We start from the raw sequence: 13,984 nt of genomic DNA on the forward strand, positions 1-13,984 counted from the left end.
CATCGCTTTCCTCATTTAATAAGTTCTGATTCAAGATGGATATTATGGATAACGTCTTGGGTAGAAGAGATTCATGTTCTTTCCGTTTCTTTACTTAGTGTTCTAAAGATTGAAAATGTCTTCAAAAAAGGTAAACCTATGTGTTGTCTAACTGGTTATTCATTTTAAATGGACAAGTAAGGCAGTCCAATTTCATTTTGTACTGTATGTGTAGAGCCATTGTTGTAGCTCCTCCAGTGACAGGCATGAGGCAAGAGGTCTTGATTCAAATACAGGGCTTTAATGCTGGTCAACCCGTGAGAACTGGTTTAAAGAAAGAAAAAATACATTAACAAAATAATGCCATATGCATGTCTCACACATCTGGCGTTATAATCAAGCTCATACAGCTAGCCACTTTATGTATATTTTACACCAAACCTGACGCACGTAAACACAAAACACCCTCATAGCAAAATAAGTAGTCAACAAACCTCATTGCTTATCACACAGAGGTACTAAACATCCTTTTAAATGTCCTTTATCTTCTTCTGTATACTTTCTTTGTAAGTATGCACTTAAACACGATAACAGTGGAAAAATAATTCGCTTTTGGCGGTAAAGTTTCCTCGGTGCGTCGCTAAAGGCGCTCGGGTGACAACACTCGGGCGGAACCAATAATTAGTTCCGTCTTGCTGTAAACGTACAATTCAGAAGAAATTAAATAATAACAAGTGCAAATACATGAAATAAACTGGCGACAGAGGCAGTTACACTCCCACCAAATCACAAGTGATTTCTTAAAACTTGGAGACAAACCTACTGCATGAATAAATAAAATGAAACTCTGTCCTAATAAACAACTAATAAACTGTGTGTGAGTGTATGATAGAACCATCAGTCTGCTTCTAGCAATGTAACTGTTTTCTGAATGGGTCTCTCCAGGTAAACAGGTTTGGCTGTACGCTTTCCTCTTCCATCCAGGGAGGAGTCACTGATGAGTAACTTGAGTCTCCTCACTCTTTCATCACTTCCAGGATAGACCTCGATGACTCTTGCTAGCTTCCATTGGTTTCGTGGTGTGGCAGCATCTTGTAACAGAACAATGTCACCGACCTTTGCATTTCTGCGATCTTTGGTCCACTTCTGTCTGTGTTGGAGATTCAGGAGATACTCTTTTTTCCATCGTACCCAAAAGTTGTTGGTTAAGAGTTGAACTCTGCGCCATCTTTTGCGGGAGGTAGAGATCCTCCTTGACAAACTTTCCAGGAGGAGGGAGAATGATTGTGGATTTCATGGTCAAGATGTGGTTTTGGTGTCAAGGGCTCTGGACTGGTAGAATCGTTCAGATGATCAGTGGTTAGAGGTCTGCTATTCACAACCGCCATAACCTCATATAGAAATGTTCGTAGGGAAGAAGAGTCAAGTTGTCTGGACGACTGTTCTAGAATGGACACCAGGACACTTCTGATAGTGCGGATTTGTCTTTCCCAGACTCACCCATATGACTTGAGGCAGGGGTGTTCATGATGAACTCGCAGCCCAAATCTTCGAGCTCTTCTTGATCCATCTCTTTCAGTGCTTCAATGAACTCACGCCTTGCTCCGACAAAGTTTGTCCCTTGATCACACCTTATCTGCCTTACTGATCCACGAATGGCGATGAATGAATGCAGAGCATTGATAAAGGCATCTGAGGTCAAGTCATCCAAGTGCTTCAATGTGAACTCCTCTTGAACACATGCAGGTGAGCAACAGCCCATAACGCTTTAGCTCCTTTCTTCCTTCCTTAATGTGAAATGGTCCAAGCAGTCCATTCCACAGTAAGTGAATGGAGCAGTTGTTTCCATCCGCTCTTCTGGAAGGTCTGCCATCCTTTGTTGCTCTGTGCATCTTCGGAACCTTCTGCAACTTGTGCACTTGTGAATATGGGATGAAACAAGCTTGCTGCAACCCAGGATCCATATGCCATTGGATCGGAGTTCATTTATAGTCATTCCTCGACCTTGATGGTACACTCTCTCATGATAGTGCTTGACTGAGCAATGCAGAAACATGACTGTCTCTAGGAAGTACTGCTGGATGCCTCACATGTGGATGTAGGGCAGCATTAGCTAGCGGCCTCCTACTCTGATTACACCTTGATCATCCAGGAACGGACATAGTTTGTGCAACTGGTTGGCTTTGTCTTTGACCTTTGTCTCCTTATGATGTCTAAGGCGTTGAATTTCTTGAGAGAGAGTTGCTTCCTGGACCATCTTGATTATGGTCAGCTCCGCCTCTTTCCTTTCCTCCAAGTTCGAGGCCTCACAGGACTTTGGCTTGAGACCTTTGATTTCCTTAGCACGGCGCTTGAGTCTGGCAACAGCCTTCACCATTCTTGCCCAGTCTGAGAACTTGTGTAGACGATCTAAAATTGTTTTTGCTTCTTCTGCCTGAGTGTCATGAACCTGAGCTTTCTTGACCTCTGGGTCACTGCTCTCGATCTCTCCCACCATGACAACTCCAGTTGGTAGCTCTTTTTGCCAAAGAAGGTCTGGACCTGTGAACCAGTTAGAAGCTGTGAGTTGTTCTGCTGTGGCACCCCTTGAGGCGTGGTCAGCTGGGTTGTCTTCTGAAGCTACATATCTCCATTGTCTGGCCTCTGTGCTTAGCTTGATGCGTTCAACTCTATTTGCTACAAAAACATGAAATCTTCTGGCTTCATTACTGATGTATCCAAGTACAACCTTTGAGTCAGTCCAGAAACATTCTTGTTGGCAGTCTATTTCTAGTTCTTTCTTGAGCATGTCACTGGTCCGGACTGCTACCACTGCTGCTGACAGCTCGAGTCTTGGTATGGTCGTGACTTTAGTAGGAGCAACTCTTGACTTTCCCATGACCAAGGAGCAGTGGACCTCCCCTGATGTACTGACTGCTCTTAGATACGAGCACTCTCCATAGCCTGACATGCTGGCGTCAGAGAAGTGGTGGAGCTCATAATGCTGGACCATGAAGCTTGATGGCAGATAGTATCTTTGGATTCTCACACCAGCCAAGTTTTTTAGATCTTGCAACCAAGACTCCCACAGGGGTCGAAGGTCATCAGGCAAAGGATCATCCCAACTGAGCTTGTCACGACACATCTGCTGCAGGATCTGCTTTCCTACCAGGATGAAGGGTGCCACAAATCCAAGTGGGTCGTACACCGAGGCAACTGTGGACAAGACCCCTCTGCGGGTAAGTGGATTTTCTTTGACAACCACTCTGAACTGCAGCTCATCAGAAGTCACACACCACTGTACTCCTAGTGCTCTTTCCATGTGTGGTTCTCCCAACATCATGGTCAGGTCCTTGACGGCTTTAGCACACTCTTCCTCAGGAATTGTGGCTAAGACTTCTTTGCTGTTGGAGATGAACTTGTGCAATCGAAGTTTGCCTGTGCGACAAAGCTCTCTTGCTTCCTTCACTAGTTGGATTGCTTGGTTTTCTGATTCTACACTTGCACAATCCATCATCGACGAGAAGTTCTTCTGGATGAACCTGATGGTTTCTTCTCTAAAGCGTCCTTGTCCTTGAGCGGCAAGGTGCTTTCAGGCCATAGTTAGCACATCCAGGTGATGAAGCTGCACCGAACAAGTGGACCTTCATTCGATAGATGGAGGGCTGGGCTTTAAGATCTCCATCCTTCCACCACAAGAATCTGAGGTAATCTTGGTCCTCTGGCTTAACATGGAACTGGTGGAACATACGTTCTATGTCACACATAACTGCCACACGACCCTTTCTGAACCGACACAAAACTCCCACCAAGGTGTTTGTTAACTCTGGGCCAGTCAGGAGATGGTCATTCAAGGCTGTCCCTTGAAACCTTACAGAGCAGTCAAAAACGACACGGATCTTACCGGGCTTTTGGGGATGATACACCCCATGGTGGGGGATGTACCACGCTGGGGTCTTGCTAATATCCTCTTCACTTGCGAAAGTATGTGGGTGGACCTGCTAAAAAGGCTATAGAGAGCTACTTCCTGCTTGGTTCAGAGTCAGCCTATCACGCAGCATGGAGGATTCTCGAGGAAAGATATGGAAATCCATTCCTCATAGCCAAAGCATTCAGAGATAAGCTGGAGGCATGGCCCAAGATAAGCTCCGAAGGCAGTATCGAACTTCAAGAGTTCGCTGATTTTCTTCGGAGCTGTGAGGCTGCTATGACTCAGATCAGAGGCCTCGAAGTACTTACATGACTGCAATGAGAACCAGAAGTTACTTGTAAAGCTTCCAGACTGGCTGACCTCGAGATGGAACAGAAAGGTCATAGAAGTGGAGGAAGAAAGTCACACATTCCCAAGCTTCCAGCAGTTTGTAAAGTTTCTCACACGTGAAGCTAAGATTGCTAATAACCCAATAACATCTCGCCATGCTCTGAAACCTGCTGAAGGTGAGCAGATCAAGGTTTTAAAGAGCAGAGCTCTCGGAGCAAAGGTACTAGCAACTAACTCAGATGAAAAAGCTTCCTCCACAAGCTGTGTTTTTGTGAGAAGTCAGGTCACAGTCTACACAAGTGTTGGAAATTTATGAATAAAACCATCTCTGAGCGAGTCAAGTTTGTTCAAGGGATGAAGTTGTGCTTTGGCTGTCTGAAGCCTGGCCATCGCTCAAAGGAGTGTGAAAATAGAAGGATCTGTGATACTTGTGAGAAAGGACATCCAACCTGCCTACACGATAATCGCAGCAAAGAAAGAGGAATGTCAACAAGGACTGATGGAGAAATGGAGAGTGACAAGTCAAGAGAAGGAACGACAGATCGTTCACAAGAAAGGGTGACAAAACCACCACGCGAGGTAACATCTAACAGAGTTATCCAGAATGTTAAAGGCACCCATACATCCTCAGTCATTCCTGTGTGGTTGTCCACTACAAGTAAGCCAAATCATGAAGTTCTTGTGTACGCTCTTCTCGATACACAGAGTGACACGACCTTCATCCTTGAAGAGACAGCAAAGGTGCTTCACACTAAAAATGAACCAGTCCAGTTAAAGCTCTCCACAATGGCTTCAAGAAATACAGTGGTGCCTAGCAGAAGGCTGACTGATCTACAAATAAGAGGATTCTACTCCGATAAGATAATCTACCTGCCAGTAACTTACTCAAGAGAATTCATCCCTGCAAACAGAGATCATATTCCCACACCAGAGACTGCCAAGGCATGGTCTCATCTTGAGCACATTGCAGATGAAATTGCTCCTCTGCAGAGCTGTGACATCGGCCTACTAATTGGCTACAACTGTCCTCAAGCTCTTGTACCAAGACAAGTGGTTGCTGGAGAAGAAAATGAGCCCTTTGCTCAGAGAACAGACTTGGGTTGGAGTGTAGTCGGCTATGGCAACCCATGTCTTGACTTTGGAGATGCCTTTGGAATAAGCCATCAAGTCATTGTGAAGCAAGTGACATCAGTTCTTCCAAATCTCCCAAACGAAGTGCACTATGTCTGTAGAACACAGATCAAAGAAGTAGTCCTTCCAACAGACGTCATCAAGGTGTTGAATCTGATTTTGTAGAAAGGGCTTCAGAAGATGAACACCTTTCTCAAGAGGATCTCCAGTTCATGTCAATTATGGAGAGTGGCATCAGACTCAAGGATGATGGGCACTATGAAATGCCACTTCCCTTCAAGAAAGGAAGACCAAACTTACCAGATAACAAGGTATGTGGCATCCACCGTCTCAGATGTCTGGAGAAGAAGTTAAAGGGAAATGAGCAGTACTGCAGAGACTATAAGACCTTTATGGATGAGACAATAGCTTGTGGAGACGCTGAGCTTGTCCCCTGAAGAGGATATTAGCAAGACCCCAGCGTGGTACATCCCCCACCATGGGGTGTATCATCCCCAAAAGCCCGGTAAGATCCGTGTCGTTTTTGACTGCTCTGTAAGGTTTCAAGGGACAGCCTTGAATGACCATCTCCTGACTGGCCCAGAGTTAACAAACACCTTGGTGGGAGTTTTGTGTCGGTTCAGAAAGGGTCGTGGTGGCAGTTATGTGTGACATAGAACGTATGTTCCACCAGTTCCATGTTAAGCCAGAGGACCAAGATTACCTCAGATTCTTGTGGTGGAAGGATGGAGATCTTAAAGCCCAGCCCTCCATCTATCGAATGAAGGTCCACTTGTTCGGTGCAGCTTCATCACCTGGATGTGCTAACTATGGCCTGAAGCACCTTGCCGCTCAAGGACAAGGGACGCTTTAGAGAAGAAACCATCAGGTTCATCCAGAAGAACTTCTACGTCGATGATGGATTGGCAAGTGTAGAATCTGAAAACCAAGCAATCCAACTAGTGAAGGAAGCAAGAGAGCTTTGTCGCACAGGCAAACTTCGATTGCACAAGTTCATCTCCAACAGCAAAGAAGTCTTAGCCACAATTCCTGAGGAAGAGTGTGCTAAAGCCGTCAAGGACCTGACCATGATGTTGGGAGAACCACACATGGAAAGAGCACTAGGAGTACAGTGGTGTGTGACTTCTGATGAGCTGCAGTTCAGAGTGGTTGTCAAAGAAAATCCACTTACCCGCAGAGGGGTCTTGTCCACAGTTGCCTCGGTGTACGACCCACTTGGATTTGTGGCACCCTTCATCCTGGTAGGAAAGCAGATCCTGCAGCAGATGTGTCGTGACAAGCTCAGTTGGGATGATCCTTTGCCTGATGACCTTCGACCCCTGTGGGAGTCTTGGTTGCAAGATCTAAAAAACTTGGCTGGTGTGAGAATCCAAAGATACTATCTGCCATCAAGCTTCATGGTCCAGCATTATGAGCTCCACCACTTCTCTGACGCCAGCATGTCAGGCTATGGAGAGTGCTCGTATCTAAGAGCAGTCAGTACATCAGGGAGGTCCACTGCTCCTTGGTCATGGGAAAGTCAAGAATTGCTCCTACTAAAGTCACGACCATACCAAGACTCGAGCTGTCAGCAGCAGTGGTAGCAGTCCGGACCAGTGACATGCTCAAGAAAGAACTAGAAATAGACTGCCAACAAGAATGTTTCTGGACTGACTCAAAGGTTGTACTTGGATACATCAGTAATGAAGCCAGAAGATTTCATGTTTTTGTAGCAAATAGAGTTGAACGCATCAAGCTAAGCACAGAGGCCAGACAATGGAGATATGTAGCTTCAGAAGACAACCCAGCTGACCACGCCTCAAGGGTGCCACAGCAGAACAACTCACAGCTTCTAACTGGTTCACAGGTCCAGACCTTCTTTGGCAAAAAGAGCTACCAACTGGAGTTGTCATGGTGGGAGAGATCGAGAGCAGTGACCCAGAGGTCAAGAAAGCTCAGGTTCATGACACTCAGGCAGAAGAAGCAAAAACAATTTTAGATCGTCTACACAAGTTCTCAGACTGGGCAAGAATGGTGAAGGCTGTTGCCAGACTCAAGCGCCGTGCTAAGGGAAATCAAAGGTCTCAAGCCAAAGTCCTGTGAGGCCTCGAACTTGGAGGAAAGGAAAGAGGCGGAGCTGACCATAATCAAGATGGTCCAGGAAGCAACTCTCTCTCAAGAAATTCAACGCCTTAGACATCATAAGGAGACAAAGGTCAAAGACAAAGCCAACCAGTTGCACAAACTATGTCCGTTCCTGGATGATCAAGGTGTAATCAGAGTAGGAGGCCGCTTAGCTAATGCTGCCCTACATCCACATGTGAGGCATCCAGCAGTACTTCCTAGAGACAGTCATGTTTCTGCATTGCTCGTCAAGCACTATCATGAGAGAGTGTACCATCAAGGTCGAGGAATGACTATAAATGAACTCCGATCCAATGGCATATGGATCCTGGGTTGCAGCAAGCTTGTTTCATCCCATATTCACAAGTGCACAAGTTGCAGAAGGTTCCGAAGATGCACAGAGCAACAAAGGATGGCAGACCTTCCAGAAGAGCGGATGGAAACAACTGCTCCATTCACTTACTGTGGAATGGACTGCTTCGGACCATTTCACATTAAGGAAGGAAGAAAGGAGCTAAAGCGTTATGGGCTGTTGCTCACCTGCATGTGTTCAAGAGGAGTTCACATTGAAGCACTTGATGACTTGACCTCAGATGCCTTTATCAATGCTCTGCATTCATTCATCGCCATTCGTGGATCAGTAAGGCAGATAAGGTGTGATCAAGGGACAAACTTTGTCGGAGCAAGGCGTGAGTTCATTGAAGCACTGAAAGAGATGGATCAAGAAGAGCTCAAAGATTTGGGCTGCGAAGTTCATCATGAACACCCCCTGCCTCAAGTCATATGGGTGGAGTCTGGGAAAGACAAATCCGCACTATCAGAAGTGTCCTGGTGTCCATTCTAGAACAGTCGTCCAGACAACTTGACTCTTCTTCCCTACGAACATTTCCTATATGAGGTTATGGCGGTTGTGAATAGCAGACCTCTAACCACTGATCATCTGAACGATTCTACCAGTCCAGAGCCCTTGACACCAAACCACATCTTGACCATGAAATCCACAATCATTCTCCCTCCTCCTGGAAAGTTTGTCAAGGAGGATCTCTACCCTCCGCAAAAGATGGCGCAGAGTTCAACTCTTAACCAACAACTTTTGGGTACGATGGAAAAAAAGAGTATCTCCTGAATCTCCAACACAGACAGAAGTGGACCAAAGATCGCAGAAATGCAAAGGTCGGTGACATTGTTCTGTTACAAGATGCTGCCACACCACGAAACCAATGGAAGCTAGCAAGAGTCATCGAGGTCTATCCTGGAAGTGATGAAAGAGTGAGGAGACTCAAGTTACTCATCAGTGACTCCTCCCTGGATGGAAGAGGAAAGCGTACAGCCAAACCTGTTTACCTGGAGAGACCCATTCAGAAAACAGTTACATTGCTAGAAGCAGACTGATGGTTCTATCATACACTCACACACAGTTTATTAGTTGTTTATTAGGACAGAGTTTCATTTTATTTATTCATGCAGTAGGTTTGTCTCCAAGTTTTAAGAAATCACTTGTGATTTGGTGGGAGTGTAACTGCCTCTGTCGCCAGTTTATTGTTGGTTCAGGTATAGGAAGACGACCTGCACTGATGGACTCTGCAAGTGCTCTAACAAGAGCTGCTGTGCTGTCATCCTGCTTTGAATGTGCCCGGTCTTGTGGTGAAGAATGGTGCTGCAACAGATTATTTTCATGTTTAACTTCTTCCTTTTCCTTCATACAGACACTTTGATGGAGTAGACTGCTTATTTCTTTATCGGAGCACTCACTCTGATCATACACTCGCTGACGTGCCTTAGCAGCCTTTAACTTTTTAACTGTCTCTAGTCGCTCCAGTTGTCTCCGCTTTGCATCTAGCACCTTTTGTCTCTCTGCAGCTTCAGCTTCAAGCCTTTCCAATTCCTCAATGCAACACTCTTGTTCTAGTAGTACTTCTAGAGTAGCTTCATTGGCAGCAACTTCAGCAGCGGCATCTTGTCTGCTAACAGAAATCTGACTTGAATGTCTGGAGCTGCTTTGAGCATGAGAGGACTTAGTGCATTGGGATTTGATACTTATCTTGTCTGAGGCTACAGACTTGAATATAGACGATGTCGCCCTGTTGCCTCGTTGTTCATCTCCTCCACCGTTATCTGCTGTCTCCCAAACGATCTTTTGCAGTTTGGATGATCTTCCTGGTTACTGCATCACAGTTGTCAATTCTGCGACGTGTGTCATGGTCAGGGTTGTCTATGCGCCTTAACTCATCATAAGCAATGTTCAGATTCTCTGAGGCAGCACTTATTTTGCTTATGTGTTCATGTAGCAGGTTGTTTGAGCATTGTCCACTCAAAGCTTGCTTAGCGTCTTTAGCAATAGCCTTCCACTCCTCATAGCTCACAGTGAAACGGTGAGCAAATCTTCTTATTTGCTCATTGTACAGTTCTTGGCCCTTTTCTGTTAACTTTCGGTCTCTTTGGCTTCTTCGTGATTCTTGTGAGGAAGTGTGGTCATTAGCTCTTGTGCCTTTAGTAGCCTGTGGTTGCATGTCTATGCACTGCTGCTCTATACTTTCACCTACATTAACCTGCTTTCCCAGAGGTAAGACTAGGCTCTGACATTGTTACTTGGTGTACTTAAATTTGGGTTAAATCTAATTTGGCCTGTAGCTAAGTGATTCAGCTCCCATTAGCTATTCACATTTATACTATTTTTACCACTAATATAATTTTTTAGAACATATTCACTTCTACTTCACACAAATCAATATCACGTTGTTCTATGAAATGCAAAATTCAGTCTCTTGGTTGTAGCTTAGTTAACACTTAAACATACACACAACTATACCGTATGGATATGAAGGCAAAAATGTGTCAGTCTCTTGTGGGAAATAGTTTAAGCTTCTTTGCATTAGCTGGATTCATGGTAAGGCGCCTGGATTCTTCTGTGGATGCTGCGGCTGTGTAAATGTCAGGGGCAGATGCACACTCTTGGATGTAGAGATGTCCCTTCTTGTCCATGGATCACGGCTCTTTGGTACTGTCTTCCTCGTCTACTCATGCAGAGCAGTTGAGTTCTCACTGTAGCTCCTCCAGTGACAGGCATGAGGCAAGAGGTCTTGATTCAAATACAGGGCTTTAATGCTGGTCAACCCGTGAGAACTGGTTTAAAGAAAGAAAAAATACATTAACAAAATAATGCCATATGCATGTCTCACACATCTGGCGTTATAATCAAGCTCATACAGCTAGCCACTTTATGTATATTTTACACCAAACCTGAAGCACGTAAACACAAACACCCTCATAGCAAAATAAGTAGTCAACAAACCTCATTGCTGCTTATCACACAGAGGTACTAAACATCCTTTTAAATGTCCTTTATCTTCTTCTGTATACTTTCTTTTGTAAGTATGCACTTAAACACGATAACAGTGGAAAAATAATTCGCTTTTGGCGGTAAAGTTTCCTCGGTGCGTCGCTAAAGGCGCTCGGGTGACAACACTCGGGCGGAACCAATAATTAGTTCCGTCTTGCTGTAAACGTACAATTCAGAAGAAATTAAATAATAAAAAGTGCAAATACATGAAATAAACTGGCGACAGAGGCAGTTACAATTGTCATATCATTGTTTAATCATTTTCAGACTGTTAAATCCTCTGGTGTAATACGGATGTCGAGTACTTCAAGAAAGAGAGAATCTGGATTAAATTGTCATGGGAGAAAACCAACCATAAGAAAAAAAGTGTAGAGAAGGAAGTCAATGACAATGAAAGTGGATCTAGTCTCATCAGCTAGTCTGACACCAAGAGTGAAGATACCAGTTCTACTGAATCTGAGAGCAAAATTGAGTCAGATGGTGAACTCCAGGCAGTAGGTGGTACTCCTCCAAGACTGCCAACACACGCTGAGGAAGAGTCAGATGGTGAGCTTGAGGCAGTAGGTGGTACTAAGCCAAGACTGCCATCACACAGTGACATAGATTCAGAGACTGAAGCCAGTGCTGGTTGTGCAATTCAGGAGACAACTGACTCTGACAATGATGATGTTGAAAACGATTCTACCTTCAAAGAGGACCTGGCAACCTGGATAAGTGATTTCCAAGTGAAACACAATGCTGTTGATGCACTTCTGAAGATGCTGCAGTCTAATGGTCACCCAGATTTGCCTTCCACTGCTAGAATTCTCCTAGAAACGACCAATGTTTTTGTTTGAAGCCAAGTCTAATGTGGAGTTTGTCAGATTTAAAGTGAAGGTGGAGTTAGTGAAACATCTAAATAAAATAAAATCAAATGTTATTATCCACATGCGCTCGAATACAACAGGTGCAGACATTACAGTGAAATGCTTACTTACAGCCCTTAACCAACAGTGCATTTATTTTTAACAAAAAAGTAAAATAAAACAACAACAAAAAAGTGTTGAGAAAAAAGAGCAGAAGTAAAATAAAATAACAGTAGGGAGGCTATATATACAGGGGGGTACCGGTGCAGAGTCAATGTGCGGGGGGCACCGGCTAGTTGAAGTAATATGTACACGTGGGTAGAGTTAAAGTGACTATGCATAAATAATTAACAGAGTAGCAGCAGCGTAAAAGGACGGGGTGGGGGGGGCAGTGCAAATAGTCCGGGTAGCCATGATTAGCTGTTCAGGAGTCTTATGGCTTGGGGGTAGAAGCTGTTGAAGTCTTTTTAGACCTAGACTTGGCACTCCGGCAGAGCCAGTGTCTTTGAAAAGACCCTACAACAAGGTACATCATGTTTGAAGTCTGATAAACAAGCCTACTTTCTCAAAGTTCTGTTCCTACCAACTGTATGGGATGAACAGAAAAATCTGTTAAGTGTGTACTATAAATGTGGTAACGGTTTGACATCTGTGATATTCCCTGAAGTTGCAGAGGACTTGAGGCCATGTGCCACCTCAAGCCAGAGCGACAGTAAGTGTCTGGTTGTAGTTTTAGGGTAAACAATTAGTTTTAGGGTAAACAATTGAATTGTATGAAGTATTATAGCTTTACAAACCTTTCAAAGACACTCAATAGAATACAATTACCATCATATTTTTGCATATTAGGTTATTTAAAGTCTTATTACTACTTTGTGCATACTATTAGAACTTTCCAAATAGTTGTGGTGCTGTGTACAGGTGAAGCTTGTATTTACAACAGTAGTGAAATCACCCTATTCTTCTGGGGTAAAACACAAGTGTGATGCCATGTTTGTAAATATCTGTATGGATTTGCCATCAAACTAAAAGCATAATAAATAAATAAATAATGCTTAGCATTTATTTTTGTTGGGATTCATTGACCTTCCCACTGAGCTCCTGACTGACATCCCTTCACGTTTGGTTCTGTGCCAGTTTCAAAAGCAAAGTATGTCTTCATGTTTTTCCTTCTGTTTTCTCAGTTAGTCCAAGTGGCAGCCAGGAAGAAGCTGGCCAAGACAGAGCATCAGAATCAGGTTTCTTTAGCCATCAAGATATTGATCTTGAAATCGTAAATGTAGAAAGTTTAAATAACAGCATGATTTGTTCTTATATTTTAGACCAAGAGCTGCCATCCCTGCTTGATGAGCCTGTGGCTTCTGAGATGCCTGCTGGATACATTAAAGGTATATTATGCTAGCCTATATGTTACAACATGTTGCTTCTCTTGTATTGTCAACATCAATTCCAAATTGTTTGGCTGTCAGCAGATACATGGTTATCAATACTACTAATATATATGAAGGGTGGATATTTTGATCGAGGTATTTCACATGGCCTTGATCCATGTCCTGCCTGGTACTCATGGCTTGTATTGTCACACTACTTGCAGCAAAACGGTTGAGTCTTTATTATTTTGCAGATCTTCAAGCAGTGGAGATGAGGATAATGGTGGAACTGGAGATGATCCGTACAGAGTTCAGTACTGCTCTGAACCAAGTTATGGAGGCCATAGAGCAGGGGTCCCCAAACTTTTTCCTGTGAGGGCCACATAACTTTTCCCTTCTCTGATGGGGGGCCGGTGTCAGTTTGTAACAGAAAAAGTGTGACGATCGTAGGGGAGCTTAAAAAATTTATTGTTTTCCAGAAAGCCACACATAACCAAATAACCCTTTCCAGGTTCTTTACAGAAAAAAGTCAGGAAACAAATAATAACACTATTAATGAAATAAATAATAACTAAATAACCCTCTCTGAGTTCTTCACAGAAAAAACAGGAAATAAATAACAATATTTATGAAATAAATAATAACTAAATAACTCTCTCTGGGTTCTTCATAGAAAAAAAAGCCATGGAACATTAACTTTCTGTTGTGCCATGCACAATCTTAACAGATAAAAGTTCAGCTCAGTTGTCAGAGCAGAATCTCTCTGACACATATGAGCAGTCTCTTAAAGTTCTTGTGTTCCTTCCTTATAATCCTTTTGTAGGTTCCAGTAGGCTTGTAGACACCGCTGTTTGCAGCTCTCTCTCATCAACTTCCCTGTGAAAACCACAAAGGAAGCAGGTTGAGAAACTGAACTAAGTGATACAGCACCTACACAGCACAATACATTTCACTACCAGTATGGTTGTAAAGATGG

The 13,984-nt window shown here is 43.8% G+C and overlaps 1 long non-coding RNA gene across 1 annotated transcript; it reads left to right on the forward strand.

The window, feature by feature from the left end:
* The first annotated feature begins 12,310 nt into the window (after positions 1-12,310).
* Positions 12,311-13,529, forward strand: LOC121561132. The gene is made up of 4 exons (XR_005999142.2): positions 12,311-12,350; positions 12,823-12,876; positions 12,961-13,026; positions 13,263-13,529. It is a non-coding gene; the product is annotated as an uncharacterized LOC121561132 (long non-coding RNA).
* The last annotated feature ends 455 nt before the right edge of the window (positions 13,530-13,984 follow it).

Source organism: Coregonus clupeaformis, unplaced genomic scaffold (assembly GCF_020615455.1).
Source record: "Coregonus clupeaformis isolate EN_2021a unplaced genomic scaffold, ASM2061545v1 scaf1110, whole genome shotgun sequence".
Classification (NCBI taxonomy): domain Eukaryota; kingdom Metazoa; phylum Chordata; class Actinopteri; order Salmoniformes; family Salmonidae; genus Coregonus; species Coregonus clupeaformis.